Raw genomic sequence first — 16340 nt, forward strand, 5'->3', positions numbered from 1 at the left:
GACGGATCTATCTTTAGAAAGGTACACAACATAACTTTTCTTTTCCATATGTCCAAATATTTGGGAGGCTTTTCCTGGATGTGTCTCTGCCTAACAATTATAGCACAATCCAACTAAAGCTAAGCATTTTTTTATTTCCATTGATCTTAATGGAAGAGATTAGTCATGTGCTTAATTCATTACAATAAATGAGACTCAAATGTTCTTAACTTTGGCAGCATCATGCGTGGTGTTTTCACTTTGCTGCTGCAGTATGCAATATATTTGTTCTTGGACATCAGGGTTTTATTTTGTTTTTTCCCCCCATTTTGTTTGCACTAAGCTTTGGTAGCACTAACCTTTCTCCGCAGTAGTAAGCCATATTTGATGAAATCCTTGTAAACTTGATACTGAAAGGGAACCACTGTGTCTTCACTGAGTACAAAAGAATTAATTTTCATGCCATATGTATCCCTCCCCAACTTTTAAAGGACTGTTTCATGGCTCTAACCATTTCTATTCTGAACTGATAAATTAATAACAAACAGTAAAATCTAACTGGCTGGCAGTCTGGTGCTTGGCTGTCTGGTTTAGAGTCTAAGTAGCAGAGATGGGAGGGGGTGAGGAGATAAACTCAGGAGTTATGTAAGTTAAAATGATTTGGTTCAAACATATTGTGAACTCCTGACATAGTTAATTAATTAGTTAATAATGTGATTAGTTTTATTAAATTAAGTATAGGATAGTCCAGTAGTTCCTGACCTGGGACACTTGTATCCCCTGGGGTCCGAGGTATGTGGAAAAAAAATAATGGAAGAAAAAGGTACATTTATATCAACAATATAAGACAAAATACAAATTAAAAACTGTGTAATTAATTCAATATTATGATGAGTGGCAGTGTGGGTTTTCTTTGTTATTTAAGTTCAAAAAAGCTTGCATTACCTGACTTTGTTATTTTGGTGAACATGCCTCTGCAGTGTGCATGCTCCTCTTCACATGCTCTCATTCTCCTCTGCTTTGTGAAAGTTCAAGTGCAGACTACCTTTATGCATTGTTCGTTGAGATAGTTGTTCTGCTTTTTCACTATGAGCTGTAATTATTATTATGATTCTAAGTTATGGGGGAGGGGAGAAGGCATGGGAGAGGGGGTAGTCAGGCCATATCCAAGGGTGGAGCTGATTTTAGTCAGCTTATACTTGGCCTTCAGAGCTGGGCACACAATGGCCAGGGCTTCAGACTTACACCATTCTTTTGGGTGGCATAACTCTGTTAAGCCTTATGGAGAGTCTCCAGGTGGTCAGGGATTTTTAGCTGCCTCCCCACACTGTCTGGAAGTCTTCTGGAGGTGATACAACAGAGCAGCAGTGGAACGGTCCCCAGCCACTTCAGGCTTTGGATTGGGCAGCCCAAGGTTTTGCCCCAGCTGAATCCAGTGCAATCAACAGGCTAATACTGTTAGTGGATAGGATGCAGCAGCTTTTTAAGTCAGCCTCAGTGAATTCTCCTCTTTACTATAGTTTCCATCCCACAAAGCTTCTGTCCATGCAGGTCTCATAAACCCCAGCATAGCCTTTTTGATGGTTAAAATTGACGCACACCCCTTTTTCACCCGTGGAAAAACTGTTTTAATAGAATCGAATATTTTCGTGCCTTCCTTCTTGCAGCACCTCTGTGTTGGAACTTTCTACATTTCTCACTGTCAGAGTAAAACCAGTGTTGCGGGACATAAATAAAGAAGATAAAGAAGCTAGAAAGACGTATTCTCACATGTGTTAGAACTTTGACTTATCCATCCATTGTTGTTGTTTCCCCATCTTTTCCCCCTTTGAATACTGGCTCTGGTTTTATTTTTTTAAAACTTTACATCCTGGTATGGAGTTTTCTGTGATAGTATTTTAATGATTTCTGTAATATTTATTGGAACCTGCTGCCAGCAAAACTTGCAGTTCTTTGGGACAGTTTCAGTTTCATACAACTCTGGTATGGAGTTAGCTGTAAGAACAGCAGGGATTTCATTGTTCAAGTTGTGTCCATTTAATTTAAAAATATGGAGCAGGTGCAGGAACTGTGCTGCACTAACTAGAACTGTGTGAAGCCAATTTTGCTGAGTACATTTCTAAGAATAAAGCCTTCAGAGAGAAAGCAGCAGAGAAACAGTGTTTGAGACTGCAGTACTAAGAACATTTTCCTGGGAGTAAGCCCCATTGGGGAAGAAAAGTGGCAAGGAGTAGCCCAATTTCTTCAAATATCAGGAGCTAAGCAGTGTTGGTAGTTTGAAGGGAGATGATGACTTAAAAAGACTCTGCAGAAGAAAGCAATGACAAATGCCTCCGCTTCTCACTTGCCCTGAAAGCTTCTTGATATAAAATTAGTTGCAGCTAGACACTAGATGAGCCATCATGGTGCAGTGGCTAAGAGCAGGTGCACTCTAATCTGGAGAACTGAGTTTGATTCCCCACTCAGCCACTTGAACTGTGGAGGCTTATCTGAGAAACCAGATTAGCTTGTGCACTCCAACAGATGCCAGCTGGGTAACCTTGGGCTAGTTGCAGTTCTTTGACACTCTCTCGGCCCCACCCACCTCACAGAGTGTTTGTTGTGGCAGGGGAAGGGAAAAAGAGTGTCCTTGCAGGAGAGGACGGGGGGGGGGGGGTATAAATCCAAACTCTTCTTCTTCTACTTATGTATGTTCCCCACTGAATAAAATAGGACTTTCTTCTAAACAGACCTGTCAAGAATTGCTCCTTAAGAATATTATATATCTGTTCTAGGGTCACAGTGGTTAGATGATGGGCAGCCCCATCCAAATGGGAGACGGTGGGCTGGGACACCAATGTGGCACCATCCTGCCACTCTCATAAAGGTTTCCTGGTAGCATGGGGAAGCTTGAAAAGTGCCCTGTCACCAAGAAGTCTCTATAGGCTGCCATAGATGTACATCACCCAAAAGGAAGGGGGAAGGGGGAAAGGCAAATCCACTGGACGAGGAGCATGGTGCTCTCACAGGTGGATTTGCCTCCCCCTTCCCAGATGGGGCTCTTACTTCATCCACTATTTATTTCATTTATACCCCACTGTTGGAGACCCAAAGTGGCATTTATTAGTCTCTTCACCTCTATTTTATCCTCTCAACCACTTGGTGAAGTAGGTTAAACTGAGAGGGTGTGACTAGCTCAAGTTCACCCAGCAATCTTCAAAGGCAGAGTGAGAATTTGAACCTGAGTCTCCCAGATCCTAGTCCAACTCTAACCGCTACACTCAATAAATAAAATGATTTGAATGATTTACCAAATGCCACGAATTGTTAACACTATCACTTAGTTTTAGTAAAAGTACATGCAAAAACGACACAAGGTAGGCAGTTCACAAAAGATGCTTTCTTCTCTTACACTATGAACTGAATGCCGTTTCTTCATGATTGCCTTCTGTGCTGCTATGTTCATCAAAAAGTAAAATAAATCTAAAAGTATTTTTAATAAACACTTTTAAAAAATTAAACCTTTTGTGATCTTGTTGAAGTAATACGGTAAATCTCTATACTCATGTGAGTTGCTTATGTGAGGAGCAGCAGTGGCGTAGGAGGTTAAGAGCTCATGTATCTAATCTGGAGGAACTGGGTTTGATTCTCCGCTCTGCCGCCTGAGCTGTGGAGGCTTATCTGGGGAATTCAGATTAGCCTGTGCACTCCCACACACGCTAGCTGGGTGACCTTGAGCTAGTCACAGCTTCTCGGAGCTCTCTCAGCCCCACCTATCTCACAGGGTGTTTGTTGTGAGGGGGGAAGGGCAAGGAGATTGTAAGCCCCTTTGAGTCTCCTGCAGGAGAGAAAGGGGGGGTATAAATCCAAACTCCTACTCCTCCTCCTCCTCCTCCTCCTCCTCCTCCTCCTCCTCCTCTTCTTCTTCTTCTTCTTCTTCTTCTTCTTCTTCTTCTTCTTCTTCTTCTTCATGTGACATAGCTTCTTTATTGCAACTAAATTCAGACTGAGAAACTGAGACAGAGAGAGAGAGAGAGAGAGAACAGCCCAGGGGATGGAATTTTTCTCCAACCCATGTAAGGTTCTAGTTAACTCTTTAACATCCATTTTACTATTTTTCTCCCATTTTAAGTTTTTTTTATCCTTAAACATCAAAATATAGTTTTTTCAAACAACCAGGTCTTCTTCTTTTCACTAGATGACTGTGTGCTTCCACTGCCTCATTATCCTTTCATATGGAAAGTTCAGTGTTTTCTGAATCTTCCCTTGAAGGGGGCATCAAATTGCAGTGGGTATTTGCCTATGAAATACCACAGGGACTTGTTGACCTCTGTAAAAGTTATGTTATAAATCATGGCCCTTTCCGCACGGGCCAAATACGGCCCCCTGAGGACGGCAAAAACGCCATCCTCAGGGAGCTGTTCGCACAGGGAGCACAGCCGCCATTTTCCTACCTCGCTTCCCGAGCTAGGTTTACGGAAAACGGCGGCTTCGAGCCGCTGCCGTGCAAACGGCAGCAGCTCGAAGGCACCCTCCCCCCGTGCACCGTCCACCTACCATTTCTGTGGCCGTCCAGCGCATCGCCGAGGCCTGGGGACACACACCCCTGCCCTGCGACGCCGGAGCAGTCACGCAGGGCAGGGGGGCGTGTCCCCAGGTCTCGGCAATGTGCTGGACGGCCACAGAAACGGCAGGTCAACTGGGCGACGGCACTCCACGGCGCCGTCTTCCCGGCTGTTTCTGGGACCGTTCGTGCGAACGGTCCCAGGGGGGTTGGGTCGGCATCGTATACGCCGACCCAACCCCAATTGTGGCCATGCGGAAATGGCCTTACACGGGCAAAACACCATGTGACAGGTCTGGAGAAAGTGTATTGGAAAAAATTCCTCAGCTCCCATTTGTGCTAATGGCAACAACCGGATTCAACCCCAAAAAATCAACATGAGTCAAAATATTGTATAGGTCCAGGTTGGGAAATACCTTGAGATTTTGGGGGTGGAGCCTGAAGAAGATAGGTTTGGGAGGGGAGGGACTTTGGGAGGGGATGGGGTATAATGTCATAGAGTCTACCTTCCATAGCTGCCACTTTCTCCAGGTGAATTTATCTCTATCACCTGGAGATCTGTTATAATCCTAGGAGATCTCCAGCTACCATTTGGAGGCTGGCAACCCTAATAATATAACAGATTTGGATTCCTATCACTGTGGCTCACACTATAGTCATAAGCAGAAGCATGGCCTTCTACGTACATTGACATAAATGGGGGAGAACAAGGACATGAAGAACTGCCATCAGAGACATTGTGATGTCACTTTCAGGAAAAACCTGGAAGTGATGTCATTCCTCTCTAGAAATCACCAAAAACTCTGTGATAAACCCAGTTCCTAGAGAGGACTGATGTCACTTCCAGGTTTTCATTGTTGCACCATTGGGCTGCCAGCCATTTTTTGTTTATTTTTCTCTTGCTGGCTTTCTGAATGTGAATTCAGGTGGGTAAGCTGGTAGCAGGACTTGGTAGCCCTAAGTCTAATTCTGCTTAGGATGACACTGTCAGGTTTGCCTTCAAGATAAAAGGAATGGTAATTTTTCTTAATAATTGTGTGTATGCAGCTTTTTGGATGGATGTTGGTTCCAGTCAAGCAACCTGTCATGGCTTGAAGGAGGTGACTTCCCCCTTTTTTGTTGAAGGGAATGGTCAAGGCATGTATAAGAAAAGGAAACAATTTTGATGGTGAAAGAGAGACCAACTCTGCTTACAATAGTTCTAAGTGTGATTCTAAGAAGAACTGTGAACTTCTAAGTCCCTTGAAGTCAATAGGTTTAGAAGTTGTAAATCTGCTTAGGACTGCGCTGTGAAGTACATTAGGGTTCAGGATATGGGGTAATGAGTTTTCCATATGGGGTTCTGATATGGAGTAATGGATGTGATGCCTTGAAGAAATACCTGACTGTTTCCATTTGAGCTCTTCTTGTACATAAAGCAATGACCACAAAACACTATATTCTTCCAGCTCTGTCTCCTCCAACTGGAATGTTCCCTGGTAAGCAGTAGCCCCTGAAAATTTCCACCACTTGGGGAAGCAGGGCACTTATAATACCAGAGTCAGAAGCTGAATGTCAATAAACCAAACCATCAAATAAACAAAGCAGAACAAAGACATCATAGCAATAAAAACCATAACATCTTAAAGAAAATATGAAGATTGTATTTGTTTTGAAATATATTCAGATGTAATTGAGTAATCTATTAAACCCCTACAATTAATTAACATTTTAAAATGTTTGTGCATGCGCGCACACACACACACACACATACACACACACACACACACAGAAAAGAAATCTAAGCAGGGTGGTTACTGAACAAGAGGTAAGCTAACAAAAGATCACAGCAGATGAAGAATTACATTGCCATAGATGTTATCTATGAAAGATTCAAATTTCAACCTCAGATAACCTTTCTATTTAAATGGAGTTAGAAGAATTGCATGAACTACTATTTATTTCAAAGGCACCTTTGTTGCAGTTCCACTTTACCTTGATGCCATTTGAATGTTGTTTTTATCCTTTCAACCAGAAATTTCTCTTGTGCTTTGTTATTGTAGGTTTGGTGGCATTACTGGTGGACACCTAAATTAGATCCCTTGAAGGAAAAGGTAATTGGTGGGTCAGGTATTAAAAAAGAGCCCCTACTATAAACAGTACCTAGAGGTAAATCAACCGCCCAGGTTTCATTTGCTTCTATCCAGATAAAGGGCAATACAAATTAAACATTCCTTTGTAAGCCTGCCCAGAATGCAAAGGGCCTGACCTTCAGAGATGGCTGATGGCTGAACACTTTCATTGAATTCACTGGAAATTAAGCCCATATCTATCTCAGTGTGGCACAGTCACAATGCACCTGGCAGGATAATAAGGCACCAAAAAATCACTTTGGAAGTTATTAATGCTTCACTAACACCCACAAGAAGGCAGTAGAAGTTCACATTTATTAGAGCTTTGCATTTCTTACATTCCAGGGATTTGATTGCTTTGTTTACTGTATATGGTGAAACAAATGTGAGGAGTTAAAACTTGTGACTCAAGCAAAAAGAAATTGCTTCAGGTTACAACTCACAGAGTGTTTCTTGGGATTCAGCTAATAGCTAATCCCTTGTCTCAAAAGCTGGGAAGTCAAGTTTAAACCTTTTCATAGCCTCCCTCTTTTTAAAAACTTTCAAAATCCAGTTGCCAGGTTACTGCTTAAACTCAGGGTTGGTATTAATAGCCTAGGATCTCTCTGAGAATCAGAGTCACCTCAGCTTTCTTTACTTTTCTGTTTAGCAAACAGGTTGTCTGCATTTATGCCAAGCTTGAAACTGAAGGGAGGATTTTAAAACACTCATATTCAAATGAGGCTAATGTGGCTGCAGCTGATCCTGGGATGGTGGAAGGTACCAACTGATGCCAATTCGTATCTGTCTGGAGACAATTCCCACCCCAAAGATTTTAATCTTCCATATTTTCAGCTATTTCCATATTTTCAGCTATTTTCATATTTTCAGCTATTTCCATATTTTCAGAAATCTTCCATATTTTCAGCTATTGACACTTAGGAGGAATTGCAACATAGACGAAGACTTTGGAAAACAAGTAAGTATTCTGATGAATCAGCTCTCAGACAGAGGCTACCCCTCAAGAATAATAAATCAAGCTTTTTTTTCAGCATATACATCCAGGGCAACTCTTTTCCCTTCACCGTAACTATTTCTAAGCACCAAAATTTCCTTTATACTAACACTATAGACTAACACCAAATTCTGACACTATATGTCCATATATTTGAACACCATATGTTTCCATATTTTTCAATTATATTTGTATGTGTTCTGCATGGTTCATTGTATCTAGAAATGACAACCATTGCATATATAGATACCAGGAATCAGTCACATAGCTACCATGGGGAAGGGGGCGGGCCCGCCCCAGGTGTGCACCATTGGCATCACATGAGGTGGAAAATTGGCCCGCACCCCTCCCACTCCTCCCTTGCCCCGCCCCCCTGGTCTGGCAGAAGTCCACAGCAGCCTGGCAGGCCCAGCCAGGCTGCTTTTTCAGCTGGCTGCTCTTTGCTGCTGGCTGAACTAAGGTAAGTGGGGGAGTGAGGCTCATGGGGGGCAGGGCCCAGGCGCCATTTTGCCCCAGGTGCCAGTTGCCCCCTACACCACTGCCAGAGATGCCAGTTACTAATAGAGAATTGTTAGTGATTCCTAAAAAGACAGGATATCACTTCCAGGTTTTCCCAGAAGTGACATAAAACTGGTACATAGATTATGATGATTTTTCCGCTAGCCAGTAGAGTGGCATTGGGCAGTGGAGATTGCCAATGAGAGGTTTTGTCATAGCAGGAGACCTGACAACCATACTAGATCTGGTATGAATTGTATATATGCACAATAGAAACACTTTACAAAAACCAAAGTGAGCAGTGAAGTGCAGAAACAATTGATAAGAATAAAACTGAGTATATAGAGAACGGTTTGAAATATGCTACTTTTTTTCATCTCGCTGCATGTCCTGTACTGAGATAAAAACCTTGCTGGTTTAGAATCAGTCCTAATTTGTTGTGGGGGGTTTTCTTGCATATACCAGTAAACCAGAATTGTAAACCAGGATTAAATCATAGTTCAGTTCTAAAACAAATAATGTTGTTTTTTATTTTTATTTATACCTCACTTTTCCTCACCAACACAGCCTCAAAACAGCTTACAATATAATTTTCCCTCCTTTTGATCTTTACAACAGTAACCCTATGAGACATGTAGGCTGGAAGAAAGTGAATGGCACAAGCTCACCCAGTGAATTTCCATGGCAGAGTGGGGATTTGAACCTGGTATTCCCACATCATAGTCCACACTCTACATCATGCTGGCTTTCAATTTCAGCAAGAAAGAAAGAGTGTGTGAGTGAAGGTCACAAACTGAAGTCCTGAGCCTTGTTCTCATTGGTTGTTTGGTTGAATTATGACATCACGAAGTAGCTTTGCTGCCATGATGCGAGATGTTATCATTGAAGGATTGTGCACTGAAGACAATTTTTAAAAATGACTGTAAAACAAATCAGCTGTCTGGGTTCAGTCCTAGTTTATGTAACATATGATGAAACGTATGATGACATTCTGAAACCAGTCAGTCTTTTGGAAATTCTTTTGCACCCTGACCTCAATATTTGTACCACCAATATGTCAGTAAAATATTACAATAACATCTCTTTAATGATGCAGTAATGTCATCCATGGTCCTAGATATGACATTGTTCAGTGGAATGGTCCATCTTCAATATTTCGATAGTGGGGGATCAAACATGCAGAATAAATACTTCTGTAACTCGTCTATAGTCATAAATTCAATTATTCTCTACTAAAGCTACCTTTCCATGGATTTTTCCCCGTTTTAGATGAGAAAAGTGCTGAAAGGTTATTTCAGATTGATGGCACTAGTGACATGTTAAACTTAATCTAAACTCTAGAGCTATTGTTAAAACAATAAAAGGCAGTGCAGGCTGTTAACCTCATCCCAAATACTCTGATTTTTTTTTAATGTCAAAAAGCTCAAGAGAAATGCCAGAAACCAAGAATTCATAATCCTGTGCTCAAGTATTGTGAAGTGTAATGGCAGAACTGGAACATGATTAAGACAAAAATAGAAGTTACATAAACAATACATTGTGACCTCTTTTTAACTTGATTAGAGTTTACTAGGATATTATGCCTTGCTAAAGAGTCTACTGAGCCAAAAAGAAAATGACTGAAGCATAAAATCTGTGGTTCAGAACATGACTACAGTTTGACGTAATGCTGGACTTTCAGGGCTTTGCATCCCAAAATAGTTACAACCATAGATTCCTGCACAGCATGTTTTTTTCATAATATGTTGAACATCTTATTAAGTATGTTCGGAGTTGCTGAGAATGCTGTGGTTACGTAGGTATTGAAGAATTTTTTAAAAAAAACCCAACAGAGGGCACATTTGAAAGAGACCTTGGATATGCAGATATCTTTGAAATGGACCATATTTGTACAAGAACTTTACCATTACATTGTAGCCTTGACCTGACCAGAAGATTCAGATCAAATGTTTCTATTACTACTTGTGGCATGTCCTGCTCTCCAGAGGGGAGTCCACAACATAACCTCCTTCTCCTAGTTCCTGGCAGAAGCTGGACTTGATAAGGTTTCACCACCCAGATTCATAGAGGCAAGGTGGGGGTGAGAGACATCATTTCTCTGAGCTGCTGTGGACTTGATGGGGTAGGGAGGGCCAGCAGTGTGGCTTCACCTCCCAGACTCAAGGATGTGAAAGACAGAAGTGAGCCACATTGACCCTCCAAGCTGCTGGGTGTGTTTCAGGCAGGGTTCAAGGAGACAGGAGAAGAAGAGTTTGAATTTATATTCCCCCTTTCTCTCCTGCAGGAGACTCAAAGGGGCTTACAATCTCCTTGCCCTTCCCCCCTCACAGCAAGCACCCTGTGAGGTAGGTGGGGCTGAGAGAGCTCCGAGAAGCTGTGACTAGCCCAAGGTCACCCAGCTGGCGTGTGTGGGAGTGTACAGGCTAATCTGAATTCCCCAGATAAGCCTCCACAGCTCAGGCGGCAGAGCTGGGAATCAAATCCGGTTCCTCCAGATTAGATATACGAGCTCTTAACCTCCTACGCCACTGCTGCTCTAGGAGGGCAGGCAGTGCAGTTTCACTTCCCCAGCTCATGGCGGTGAGGTGAGATGGGAGGGTGAGCTGTGGCTTCCTCAAAGAAATCTGGAATCCCAGCTGCTCCCAAGCCTGGCTCCATTCACACTTCCACAAAACCTGTCATGTTGCATATGATTTCTGAATATGCCCTAAAATGCACATTTATTTTATGTGGGATATTGTCCAGGCTTGTTAACTTCACTTTCACCCACAAGAACTGTGCTGTAGAATACATGACCTAGAGTCACTCCTAGTATCTATGCATGGCAGGGAAAGCTTGATAGTGGTCCACAAACAGCTTTTCAGTCAGCAAATGTCCTGATAACTGTTCAAAGAGTCCAAGGATTTCCTGGAATTCATGTTGAAATCACTGCTCTAAATATTTATGTAAGGGGACTGTGTTGCCCTTTTCTCACTCACACAGAGTGCTTATCACCTTTCACAACCTCTTTTTTCACATCCAGGGTTATAAGTAGGTCAGACCATCACATATCACTACCCTTCTTGCATCCTTTAAAATATATACATTTTACCTCTCAAGTCCTCTTTCTCACTTACAGAGAATTCAGAATATAGGGTAGCCACTTTCCTTTAACAATTTCCCTTCACTCAAACACTGCACAGGGCTATTGGTGTGTGTGTGTGTGTGTGTGTGTGCGCGCGCGCGCACGATATTTCCCTGAGAGTTTGTTTTCCTTGAAACAAACAGGAAGTTAACTATAATTTATAGTTTGACTATAACACTGAAGAAAGACAGGGAGAGGTACAAAATCCTTTTCTATTGAATTCTTTAACTGTTTCCCTATTCCAGCATTTGTGATCTTTTGTTACAAACTAACTTGTTAAAAATTCCGCTTAAAGCAGTTCTTTGCCACAGCTTCACTCAACCAGACCCTCTCTCAACTCTGACCCAACTGCTCTCTCAACTGCCATGTTCCAAATGTTTCTTTAACATTCCATCAGCTCCTGTTGGTTGCTCTTAGGGAGAGGAGGAAACTAACCTGCTAGCCACAGGGGCATTTCTCAAACCTATTGGAAGTGAAGGACTTTATGCTGTCTCCTGCCTCAGTGACAAAGGGGATCTGATCAGTGAGTCAGATAGCTAGAGGGGGTTAAGACTCTGGGCACCTACTACTCTGACATTGTCCCTTTGATGTGTGGATTGCTGCTCTCATGGAACTTCCTTCCTTCCTGCTTTCCCTCTACTTTCCCCCATTCTTGCACACAATCTCCATCTTGTACCATGTGTGTAGAGAGATGCAGACAGAATCCCTCACCATCCAGCCAGATAGATTAGAATAGAGAACTTGTCTCTCCACTTTTCTATCCAGAATGGAGTTCACTAATAAAGACTCTTCTTATTAGGTAGAAACCATGAATTGGCTATGAGAGTCTTTCTTTGTCAGCCCACACATGCATGGGTAAGCTTTGCTATGTTTTGCCTCAGTGCGCTCTTTTGTAGTGCAAAGGTATCTCTTACCAGAGAGAATTACCAACAAAACTGGGATCTGGAAGTCTTTTGGTAGGACAAAGGATTAACCCTTCTCACATCCACCTAACATGAAAACAGAGCATTCTAGTTTTCCAAGAATGGGGCAGGGAACCAACTCTTCTTTTTTTGAAGACTGGGTGCTCCAAGCACCGCACTACCTGGAGTAACCTAATCTCCAAATGACCATCACCTAAGAGCACTAGCCAGCAAATGCTCTGATTGATTGCTTGTAACTGAAAGGTCAACCTTAGCAATTTTTATTGATAGAATGGCATCATGGAGGATTAATACTAATGCAATAATTATAGATGTATGATATGAAATTGAACTGGTTTCGATCTATTTTCCCATGCAAAAGTTTCCACCATATCAATATGCCAAGCTGCATCCAAAGGTAACAACAGCCAACAGTGATTTTCAATCAAATAGTTTAAATACTGGAAGTTCAGGTTTGATATGATGCTGGCAATTTTCTGTTTCGATGGGCAGCTCTAACAATATTCCAGGACCATTCCTAGTCTTATTCAGGAGCCCCTACCTAGAAATTTAAAAAATAAGGACGTTTCTTACTGTGTGTGCGGCAAGTCTCTTCCAGTCAAGGGGACAGACTGGCTACAACTTGGGTCAAGCCTTTTGAGTTTTGGCCCTGCAGTGCAATCCTAAGCAGAGTTATATCATTTCAAATCCATTGGGCTTAGAAGGTATAACTGTTTGCACCATTACAGAAACAGTTACTCTCTCAATGCTGTCCTTTAAAGCCCATTTATTGCAATAGATTTTAAAATGATGGATGGTGTCTCAAAGGACTTCTAAAAACATAATGTAGTATAATATTTAGAGATGCAAATAATTGTATTTTATATGTGCCTGTACTATCAAGAGCCCTACTATCAAGTCTATACTATCAAGTACCTGGAGGGTGGGCTTCAGAAAGTATTGCTGAGGGGACTGCTGATCAGCCCCTCAGTCTTTGGCAATGCAGGGAGTCCCATGAAGTTTCATCTTGTCTTCTATGTTCTATAACATTTACATGAAACTGCTGGATGAGGTCTAAAGATTTGGTGTAGGTTGTCACTAATGCACAGATGATAGTCAGCTCTATCTTACACTTTTATTGATTCCCAGGAAGACTGTAGAAACCCTGGACCAGTGCCTGGATGCAGTTTTGCAGTGGAGGTAATAATAAACTGAAACTTAACTCATACAAGATGGAAGTGCTACTGGTGGACAGAAGGTCTGGCCCAAGATGATCTCAAGTGAATGAACCAATTTATGTCAAACACAGCTGTGAGCTACAGCATCAACTTCACTTGTATTAACTCCATAACTTACCTGTTTCAAGCTTCCATTTATATTTTTACCTTGCCAACCCATTGATCTTATAAATAAACACTTATTTTTATTTGTTCATCTTTTAAAGAACCCAAGCCTCTGGTGCCTTAATTGTATGTTTCGATAGCAAAGAAAAAGGTTTTGGTATCTGTTTTTTAAAACATATCATAGTCCTCTGTCCATACTGAGCAGACGATTATCTCCTTTTCTGGGGGTTTATTATAAAAGGTGGGGAAAACATATTTACACTACCACATTATCGAAATCGGGGTGGCTGCTCAGTAAGCCATGAAAGTGACAGTTAAGGATTTTGAAGGGAAAAGTTTCCTCAGGGCATTTGTGGGCAGAGGGGAAAATCATTGCATATATCATTACTCTTCCCTTCACTTCCACCAGGAACATCAGGATCGATATGAGGACAAAGGCTGTAGACATTTAAAAACGCCACAAAATATTCACCTTTGTATTACTTGAGTCAGCTGCTCAAAGGATTCTTATGGATGCTTGGAAAGAATTATTGAAATAACCTTGGAATTCTTGGGAAAAATTAGTGGCATGTTTCTTTGGCTACACCCCAAACCAAAACTGACATACTTAATACCAAAACAATGTATGTGGGTGGGATTATCCTATCATCACATATCTTTTTAAACAATTCAAATATCTTGTTACGTTCCACCTCAGCAGCTGGTTTTAATCACAGAAGATATCTTCTTGAGGAAAAACAGTGCAATGCTGTATATGTGTATATAAATTCCTGTATTAGCATGACAAATAAAATGATGACTTCATAATTAAGTCATGAATTATTTTGAATGAAAGTTTTTTCTTCCTATTCACTTTTAATTGTTGTATTTTTATACTTTGTGCCAATTTTAACATTGTCTCATCATGGGATCTATAGTCACCCCCTTCTCCAGTATCCTATTCTTCCTTGTAATTATTTTTGACAAAATGTTTTGGGTGCCATCAACATGTAATTGACACCCGTACAAGTTTTGCAGCTGAAACAGATGTAAAAAATTCTTGTATCTCTGGCTGCATTTTCCAGATATATCTACAAATGTAAATATTGCTGTATAAACCTCTGTGTCACTTCTTAATACATTACTCAATGATTTTTGTTTTGGAAAAAAATGCAAGAACTTTTGCAGATCGTGTTATCAGTTGGACAGCTGTAGGTAGCAGCCATGATGCTTTCTTGGCTGTCAAATGCTACCTTAGTTACATCTCTGGGAACAATTATTTATGCTGTCACATTTGAATAGGGTTCATAGAACTATATGCACAGGTACAATTGTATAGGAAGGAGGAAAAGTGTCTCTTAATTCTGGTATAATTGCCAGAGGTGGAGCAAGGGGAAACTGAGCCTGGGACGCACATGGGCCCTGCGCTCCCACTGCAGCGCCACCCACCTCCACCCCACTTTGGAACACCCCCGGAATATCCCTGCCATACCCACTCCACTGCCCAACAATGCCTTTGCTGCAGGTCCACCCAGGGCGTTGCACCCCCTCGCCCAATGGGCCCACACTTAGCCCAAATATTGACTGTTTATTTTCTTTACAAAGTTGATGACCCAGCAGTTTGCTTCACTTGTTTGGATCTACAAATTATTAGGTCAAGAGCAAATCTTGGCTTTATGTCTTTCTCTCTCTACCTTTTGACCTGAACAATCATCCTCATGAAATTACTATCTCGTAGGATTTTATAGATGCTATAGTTCATCTTATGGCAAAGGAGAATAGTAAACAAGCCTAAGCATATCACTTAGAAGTAAGAACCATGTTATTCAAGTTCCAAAAAAATGTATTTAAGATTTCATCCATGGACATAAAAGAGTGATAATGCCTCGAGAGAAACTCCATCTTTTATTGCTGTATTATACATTTGATAGTACTTCTGGGAGCCCTCTCTTGTGTGTAAGAATGGCATGTTGTTCTTTTCCTTTGCTACTGTAAGTTTCTGTTTTATAGGCTATCTGAATTAATTAAAAGATAGGTGAAATGTCCATGAACTGAGAATTCATTGCCTTCATATGTTCTGGGATAAGGTCAGTCATTTAAACATACATTTTGTAGACTGATTTTAAAGCCAAATTGAGCAAAGGCTGAGATTATATATATATAATCATGTGTATACACACGCACACACACACACACACACACACACACACATATACACACACACACATCAGAGACTTCCCTTATGTATCCAACTATCTACTGCTCCTTTAGAGTGTGACTGCTATGGAATGATTCACATCATAGTCTCATTTTAGTAAATTTATCAGACTGGTAGAAGAAAAATCACATTCTTCTGTATTTTATTTGAGTGTAGGGAACTGTAAGAGGAAAGTTGTTGGAGGGGATGATGGGCATTGCAAGCAAAGATATAAAAAGCTAGAACAGGATTTTTTATAGCAGTCATCAGAATATTTAAAAATGAAAAACATATAAAAGGTAACTCTGATTGCTGTTTTGTTCCATTGATTTCAGTGGGAAACACATTACTTGCTAGAACTTATTTTCCACATGGGATTGGGATGAATTTCTCAGACAATGCCACTTATCCAAGGGATCCCCAGCCTATTAAAATTCAGTCAGATGGCAGGGGAATCCCTTTTTGATAAACAATTGAGATTTTAATTAGGAGAGGGAACACAGGAAGACATGAAAGGGAGACTATTAATGTGGCCTTCCAGGACCTTCAAGCAGATGTGAGTATGGTTTCTTTTGAAACAAAAGGGAGACATGTGGGGAAGGAAAGCTGAACTTTTCCCCACTTTATGTTATTAAACTCAGTTGATTTCAACATTTAACCCTAAGCCAGT

At 41.2% G+C, this 16340-nt stretch overlaps 1 long non-coding RNA gene across 1 annotated transcript; it reads right to left on the reverse strand.

Annotated features, from left to right (window-relative positions):
- Positions 1-13552: 13552 nt before the first annotated feature.
- On the reverse strand, positions 13553-16043 carry LOC125439904. The gene is made up of 3 exons (XR_007245607.1): positions 16031-16043; positions 14614-14617; positions 13553-13655 (listed from the first exon to the last, which is right to left on the reverse strand). It is a non-coding gene; the product is annotated as an uncharacterized LOC125439904 (long non-coding RNA).
- Between the last annotated feature and the right edge of the window lie 297 nt (positions 16044-16340).

This window comes from Sphaerodactylus townsendi, linkage group LG10 (genome assembly GCF_021028975.2).
Source record: "Sphaerodactylus townsendi isolate TG3544 linkage group LG10, MPM_Stown_v2.3, whole genome shotgun sequence".
Lineage (NCBI taxonomy): Eukaryota > Metazoa > Chordata > Lepidosauria > Squamata > Sphaerodactylidae > Sphaerodactylus > Sphaerodactylus townsendi.